The sequence below is a fragment of the Polypterus senegalus genome, unplaced genomic scaffold, assembly GCF_016835505.1.
Source record: "Polypterus senegalus isolate Bchr_013 unplaced genomic scaffold, ASM1683550v1 scaffold_4970, whole genome shotgun sequence".
Classification (NCBI taxonomy): Eukaryota; Metazoa; Chordata; class Cladistia; order Polypteriformes; family Polypteridae; genus Polypterus; species Polypterus senegalus.
The window spans coordinates 1-8,752 of NW_024379974.1; positions in this window are offsets into that span (position 1 = coordinate 1).

Sequence of the window (8,752 nt, forward strand, 5' to 3'; positions counted from 1 at the left end):
ATAGTTTTTAGGCTTTTGATTTTCAGTCAGGCCACTAGTCTTCCATTAGAAAATTCAAGGACAGTCTATTAATTTTTTTATATTTACAGAAAGTATTTGACTTTAGAGCATATTTTTGCATGGCAAATGTATATATTTGCATGTGTGCTGAGACATAACTTTGTCTTGAGAATTACTAAACTTATACTTTAACATATGATCATTGAAAAACTGAAATGGACGTACAGACATCACATATTCTGAAACAGAAATGTCATATAGGTGACCAAAGTAACATGTACAGTTAACAGGTTCTCACACGATTTGTTGAAGAGCCTAACTGCAAGATGAAAAGCAAATAAAACCCACCTAAACACAATTAAATACATTTACTTTTACATTTACTTACATTTACAGAAAGCATAATAGCTATTCAGTTCTGAACTTCATCAATTTTCAATGTCTTGTCATTTGTGGCCACCAGGGGGTGAAACAGCTCCCCAAACCCAACAAAAAAAGACAATAGGCACAAGTCTCGGCAGAACATGTATTTAGCTGTGGGAAAACTCTTCCCAATCATTTCTCACCTTCACAATTTAGTAAAACAAGCACCAGTTTCATTAACAAAGTTCCGCCTCCACTCCTTTTCCAGCAAGCTTTGTCCTTCTTGCTCCCAACTCTGGATCCTTGAATGAAAGCAGATGGCTCCTTTTAAGTGATCCTGGAAGTACTTCTGGTGTCCTGAAGGCTTTGTCTGAAAGCACTTCCAGGTAGTTCTGGAGTCTCAATAAATAGGGCTCCATGTCCCCACAGCACACCCTGGTGGCACCTGCAGCACCCAACAGAGTCATAGAACTCCATTTCCCATGAAGCTCTCTGGGAAAATGTGGTTGCTGCAACCCAGGGGGACTGCCATCTAGTGGTCTGGCACAGGTAATGCTCTGTGAAGGTCTCTCCCCCAGTCCTTCCAGTGTGTAGGTGTAATCTGAACCATATAGTACCCATGACCACTTGAATTGTGGTAGCCCTGAAAGCTGACCAAAAAGGTCATATGGGAACATTTGTCTCATTGTAAACATGTCAGTATATGGCACATGTGATTGCACACAAAACACAAGAACATAACAAAAAGCAAATGAAACACAGCAAATAATAACAAAAGTGACTTTGTATAAAATGAATGAAATGAAAATCGTATAGACGGAAGATCCGACATGGGCAACGGAGGTATGTCTCCTTGGGTGTGTACACGCGCTTCCCGACAGGGGACCTGGCATTTTTTCCTTACTTTTCAGCCCCACACACTCTCTCCACCTCTCGCTATATCCACATTAAACTTGTCTGTTCATTTGTTTCATTCATATCTTGATTTATCTATATCTGAAAGTAGTCTGTGAAGTCGCTGTGTGAAGTTTCTGTTGGTAAGCCTGGCATTGCTACCGCTTTGATCATTTAGGAAAAAACAACTCGCAATAAACTGCTATTCCCAATTATTAATTATAAATTTAAATCATAATATAATGTATCGTCTCTTATTGAATCTCTGAGTTATTGTGTCTTGGAAATGTGAGACAGCCAACTAAATTACTTTAAATGTTTCTCTTCAGACAGTAAAAATCATTTATTACAATAAACTCAACTGGATTTTCAGCCTCATTTGCACATGAAGACATTTCAGCAAGATAATTTCACGTTACTCAATTTGTTGTATTTTTGTAGCATGGACTCTTAAATAAAACGATTAAGTCACTGGAGCTCTTTACACAGTGAAGTCGAAGGTTTACGTAGTTTGAGGAACTGACAGCTGCACAAAGGTTTACAAAGTCTAAAAACTCCTCTACCACTTCAGACTTACATCTTCTGAGACCTTTTTGAATTTTATGAAACACAGGGCGCATTTCTGGAAGAAAAAGAAAAGAGAGCTTGTGAGCAAAATGTTGCGAAATGCAATCTATACACAATTGGTGTCAATTGCGTTATCATTTTGTTTTCGAAGATATGGAACTCCAAGTTGCAAATGTCAAGCGCATGTCATATTTTAATCTAATCCCAGCTGACATTTACAGTCGTGCTGATTTTAGTTGAGTGTCGGCACTCGCAGCAGAAGGTCAAGGTAAAGAGACAATGCTGAATCCAGCAGCCAATTCTGGCAGACAGACGACATTGTTCATGTGGTCCAGCGTCAGGTGAGTGGTATTCTCTGTCTGCTTCTGCTGCAGGAGTGTTGCTTGGCTGGCACTCTTTTCTGAATGGTTGGCAATTCGTTTTATAGACTCCAAATCACTTTTTCCACCTTTACATTTTCACTTTCAAGTATAATCTTTCCACACCCCCTGTGTTCCTGCGTTCTGTTGAACTGAGGCATCCAGCACCACCTGCTAGTAAATTTTTGATGGTCAGAAATGAATATTTTTGCTCAAATATTGTCCCAAGATAGATATCTGTTGATTGGCATCTCACACTATTCAAACTATGCAAGTGCATTGAGAAACGCTGGTCATGTTTGCATGTTGTTTTATTTTTTTACTTCAGAATAACATTCCACCCTTAACTTTTCACCATTGATGTATTTGGATGTTGCAAGCTTCATAATTCTTGTCAGGTGTAAATGTTTTACTGCATTTTAGTTATCTTATAGTCCTTTGGCCACAATAGACACCCCACAATGGCACCACCTACAGGTAGTTTCTTGACAGTGATGAGTTATCTACATGTTAGACTTAAATAAGGACTCTTGAGGTTGATGTATATTAATATGTCACAATTCTAGTCAATGTGTGTTCTTACACTGTATGTTCATAAAACTGCCTGAATAAGCAGATCTGCTGAACTTCACCGAGCCAATGTGTGTAGACATTATTTAAATGCAGAGAGTACGACTGGAATGGTAAATGTCGACATATACAGGTGTTGTCTGGGCAGATATCTCTCTTCTGTTATTTAAATTGATTGGTATAACTATAACTGTTGATTGTGTTTACTTCTGTAGTTCATCGACGTCAAGGCCAAAGCCAGTGTTCCCACCATTCTCCACAGCAACTTCCAAGGTCTACAAATCAGATGTGTGAAGGGAACTTAATTTAGTGAGGATATCATGGAGTCATGAAGTGGAGGTTTAAAGTTCAGATTACTGCAGTGTGTGTTCTTGTGTTAATGTGGTATTAACTGTTTCAATGAAAATGACTCAAGGCTTGACTCTATTACTATATTTCTTAAAAAAAAATAAAAATAGAATAGGGCAGTGGTAGCCTAAAGTTTAGAGAAACATGCATTTGGACAGAAGGTCACTTGGTCGAATACCAGATTAGTGACCTTCCATTCTCAATCATCCTCGTCCATCCCTCATTACTACAAGTGATGTACCCTTAAGTAAGGCACTGAGCCCCCAAACTGCTACCTGGGTGCTGCTCAACAGCTCCTTACTGCCCCTACACTGAGGAAGTGAAATGCAGAGGTCACATTTCATTGTAGTGCACTGTGGTGTGTTTACAATGACCAGTAAAGGATTTCTAATTCTCTGCTATGTGGCTGTTGAAGCCCTCCAAGCATTTTTACATTTTTCCAAACTGAAGTCTGCACAACACAGAATGCTGCGTGTATTTCTGTTGTATTGCTGGGATTGCCCTTTTGTTGTACTGTATGACATTACTGACATCACATGAAATGTAGGGATTATTGTTGTAAAACAGCACACGAGTTTGACATTTATTACACGTCTCAATTCATTTTTTCTTTTTCTCTTTCAGCTCTGATCAGGGAGATCCTCATTCAGCAGGAAATAATCCTTGAGCAGCAGTCACTCATTCTAAACTGACGCAAACACAACAGCAGACCTCCACTGACAACACTGAAGGGGCTTCTGCCACTAAACGACCTGAAAGCTCTGCACACTCAGGAATGTCAACTGCACAGTCCAGACATGAAATAAAAATTGTTCAGACATCCATTTCACATCAAACAGCTTTTCATGCAACTGAGATCGATTTCACCTTTACACGTACACAGCCTGTCTATACTGTACATTGGCCACAGTCACATCTCCTCAGATTAATCATTCATGTCTGACTGGAGGAGTGTGAATGGGGTGTTTTTGGTATCACACGTGAGGTCGTACACGGTGGTTTAACAATGGAGCAGTTGTCTTCAACAACACAGAGGCATTCAAGAAAAGGAATAAAATCAGAAATAAAAATAACAATAATAATAAATCACAAGTTAGGACACTTCAAGCAGGATAATTATTAATGGTAAAAAATAACCTATTGAACCGTGAACACAGCAAACCCAGAGCTGTACTGACAGAGTCCTAAGAAATTCTTGACAATTTATGACTCACTGAAAAATAATAAATTTCAATAAGAAATAAGCTACTTACTGTAGTTTGAACAAAGCATGTCACTCATCCCTGCTTTTTTAATGTGTGAGCTCAGAAGCAATGAATGGGAGAAAATGTACTGGTGAGGGTAAAGAGACAGACACTGAGCCACTGTGGCTGCCAGTCTGTGTGTGTCTGTAATCTGAAGAAAGGCCCACACGTCAGTATTGTAATTGTGCCTGTTAATATCTGTTAGTAAGGAGCACCGGGTGGTAAAGTAGGCCCCTTGAATGATGAAGACTCAACAGACTGCATTCCTGTTTATTATTTTATTCACAAACTTAAACTTCCTCATTTCAGTGCAATTGTAATGTAGAAGAGCAGCCAGAGAGCTGACAGACACACCGAGTCCTGCTGCAGTCTCAGGTTTGGCCTCAGAACTGATAACATCTGCTGAAATCGAGGGACCTGCAGCGGCATATTGAATAAAGTCACGTCGTCAGTTCACGCGACATCAGAGACAAAAACAGGTAAGGAGAAAAACGAATAAACTGCTCAGAGTAACTTGTGATATTCTACTCAAGCAGAAAACTGGAAGGGCGGCAGGTGACTTTCAGAATCTCGTACTTGACTGTTGGTAACAAAGACGTTAAACTATACTAAGCTGGCAGAGCAGGACGGAGTTGTCTGGCCTTGAGATTTTAAACATCTTCGACATTCATTTCTTTCTGTAGCGCAGTTTCACACCTATGTGTGTGCATTACAAATAGAAAAAGAAAAATGAAATGTAATGATAGATGTAAAATGTAAAAATCCTTGCTCTGTTTGTTTAGTGTAAGTGTATTGTCACACGTACACAGCAGAGTGAAATTCTCATTTTCATGTTTCGTCGCTGCCCTCGGCTGTCATGCTCGCTGTTTCTTTATTTTCTGCTTCTTGTCAATCCTGATAGCAGTGCATTAAGTCTGACTAATGTGTGATGGAAAATTTTATTCTAAATCTTTAACAACTCCAACATACTATTGGCATCTCCATCAAGTCAGATTGATTTTTTTTTTAATTTTTATTGATTTTATTGTAATCGTTCCATACAAATAGATCAATTTTTACAAAAACTAGGATTTAAAACAAATCAACCCCCACTCCTGAGAAAGAGAGCATGGCCATCAGAGTAAAACTTAAAGCTTGTAAAAATACATAGATTGATGAGTTTAATAGGCGGAGAAAGATGAATGGAGAAGAAAAAGAAATGAGAAGAGAGTTACTTCCTCAGTGCTTTAAATGCTTATTCTAAAATATTATTGATTAAATCTTGCCAGGTTTTGAAAAAGTTCTGCAACGATCCTCTAAGTGAGAATTTGTTTTTTCCAATTTCAAATAATATAAAACATCAGTTACCCACTGACTTAACAGAGGAGAGTTAGGATTCTTCCAGTTTAGCAAAATAAGTCTACGTGCCAATAGTGTAGTGAATGCAATCACAGTTTGTTTGTCCTTCTCCACTTTAAGCCCCTCTGTGAGCCCACCAAACACAGCTGTTAGTGGGTTAGGAGGGATTGTGACCCCAAGGCTCTCTGAAAGGTAACTTAAAAAGTTTGTCCAGAATGATGTTAATTTGATGCAGGCCCAAAACATGTGACCCAGTGAGACTGGGACTTGATTGCAGCGTTCGCAGGTTGGATCATGCCCTGGAAACATTTTGGAGAGTTTTAGGCGAGACAGATGTGCTCGATATATAATTTTGAGTTGTATAATTGTATGCTTTGCGCATATGGAGCTCGAGTGAATTCTCTGCATTGCTACTTTCCACTCCTTTTCTGATATTAATTGAGAGATTTTTTCCCATTGTCCTCTTGGATCGTTGAAAGTGAGAGACTGTAAAATAATTTTATATATTGTAGAGATGCAGTCTGAGCCCTCGTAGCTGAGCAATATTTTTCCAGCATAGAGGAGGCTACAAGATGAGGAAAATCGGGTTGTGTCTGTTTAGCAAAGTTTCTAATTTGAAGATAGTGAAAGAAATGTGTTGCTGGAAAGTTAAATTTGGAATGTAATTGTTCATAGGATGCAAAGATGTTGTCTATATAAAGATCTCTAAGCAATTTAATCCCAAATATTTTCCAGATATTAAAACTGCATAGGCTTGTGAAGGTTGAAAGAGGTGGTTCTCATGCAGAGGTGCCACAGATAAAAGCTTCTCCATCTTAAAATGCTTTCTATATTGGTTCCATATTCTGAGTGAGTGAAGCACAATTGGGTTATTAGTATATTGGCAATAACATGCATTTATTGGGGCACAAAGCAGGAAATATAAAGAAGTACTGCAGGATTTTATTTCTTTGCGGACCAGGCCTGTGTATGTTCATCTATTTGTGTCCAGGTTTTATATCTTGTATGTTTGCTGCCCAGTAATAAAACTGGAATGTTAGGTAGAGCCATGCCAACTTCTGCCTTAGGTCTTTGTAGGGTCGCTCTTTGGATACGTGGATGTTTTGGGTTCCAAATAAATGAGGTTATTGTTGAATCTAATTGCTAAAAATGATTTATTGATGTATATTGGAATGTTTTGAAATAAAAAAAGAAGTTTAGGAAGAATATTCATCTTAACAGTGTTAATTCTTCCAGCTAGAGTGAGATGTATTATTGACCATATATGTAAGTTGTGCTTAATTTTTTCCATACAGACGGTCAAATTCTGTTGATAAAGAGCTTTATGTTTACTTGTGATATTTACCCTAGGTATTTAAACTGATCTGCAATGATAAAAGGTATGGTGTCTAATCTAATATTATTATATGCTTGAGAACTCACTGGAGAAGAGTACACTTTTAGTCAAATTAATTCTGAGACTAGAAATATTTTGAAATTCTGTGAGTGCTGCTAAGACTGCAGGCACAGTATTTTGTGGGTCTGATATATACAGTAACATATTGTCTGCATATACAGAAATTTTCTGTTCAGGTCTTTCTCTGATAATCCCCTTTATCTGATAAGCATTTCAACAGTAAATTATGAGTGGCTCAATGGTGATTGCAAAATGCAGTGGTGAGAAGGGGCATCCTTGTCTGGTACCACATTCTAGTTTAAAGCAGTCGGAACAAAAGTTGTTGATACAAACTGAAGCTTCTGGATTGGTATACAGTAGTTTGATCCAATGCACAAATGTTTGGGCCAAACCCAAATTTCTCTAATGTAGTGAAAAGGTAGTGCCATTCAATCATATGAAATGCTTTTTCTGCATTCAACGATAATAATATCTCCAGGGTGTTTGACTTTGCTGGTGAATATATTACATTAAACAGGCGTCGGAGATTGAAAGCTAAGTGTCGGCCTTTATAAATCCAGTTTGATCTTGTGATATTACCGAAGGCAGCACTTTCTCATCCTGCTAGCTAGGATTTTGGAGAGTATCTTATCATCATTATTCAAAAGTGAGATTGATCTGTATGATGCACATTGTAATGAGTCCTTATTTTGTTTAGCAAAGACGGCGATTAATGCTTGGCACAAAGTTTGAGGTAGAATTCTATTGTCTCTAATTCTAAATCTCTAATGACTCCAACATGCTATTGACCTCCATCAAGTCAGATTGAGTTTTATCTCAGGATTTTCACTTTGTTTACTGCTGCCATAAATTTAGGTTTCATTTTTCTTGTTTCCTTTAAGGCGATTTCTGCTCTTTCATTCTGTGCTGCTAGTTCTTAGGATTTGACTTTATTTTGATTTTCTCCGACCCATTTATGTCTTTATCAGGCCTTTTGTCTTGGCCTTTGGTGTGTTGGCCTGTGTATTCTGAATACACTTCTGCACTTTTCACTTTTTATTTTAAACATATTTAAAGATGTGCCTTTGAAAAGTGTTCACCTCTTGGCAGGTTTCACATTTTCTTATTATACAACATTGGATCATCAGAGGATTTAATTGGGCTTTTTTGGCAAACACTACCATCTTGTATGATTTGGGTTACTGTGACAGCCATATTGGTTATGGTTATGATGTTATTGCTACCATGTGACATCATTTAATGGCCTTCTTTAAGATGGTGGCCCAATGTGCCCTCTCCCCTAGGTTAGGTATAAATTGCTAGGTGCTTCTTGTTTGATTTGGCAAAAAGTTTTCCAATGGAAACAAACTTCTCTTTTGTTAGGGCTTGTTTGATCAGCTGCGTTTTAACCTGTTTCAGATTTTTGACTGAGAATCTTTGATTTCGTTTTGATCTCTGAAAGCAGATCATTGCCCTTCCATGGGATTGGCGCAGAGGTCACTTGTAGTTTGTCCTCTTGTTGCCTGTTCATGTTAGTGATTCACAGGACAGATTGGCCTTTATTGAGTGAAGGTCAGCAAAATTCATCAAATTGTAACAAATCTACATAAGTAAAAGTGTGGTATTTTATTTTTATTTCTCTGCACCACTTGCTGAAAAACTTGTACTCTGATAGTTTCTATTGCCTACACTGC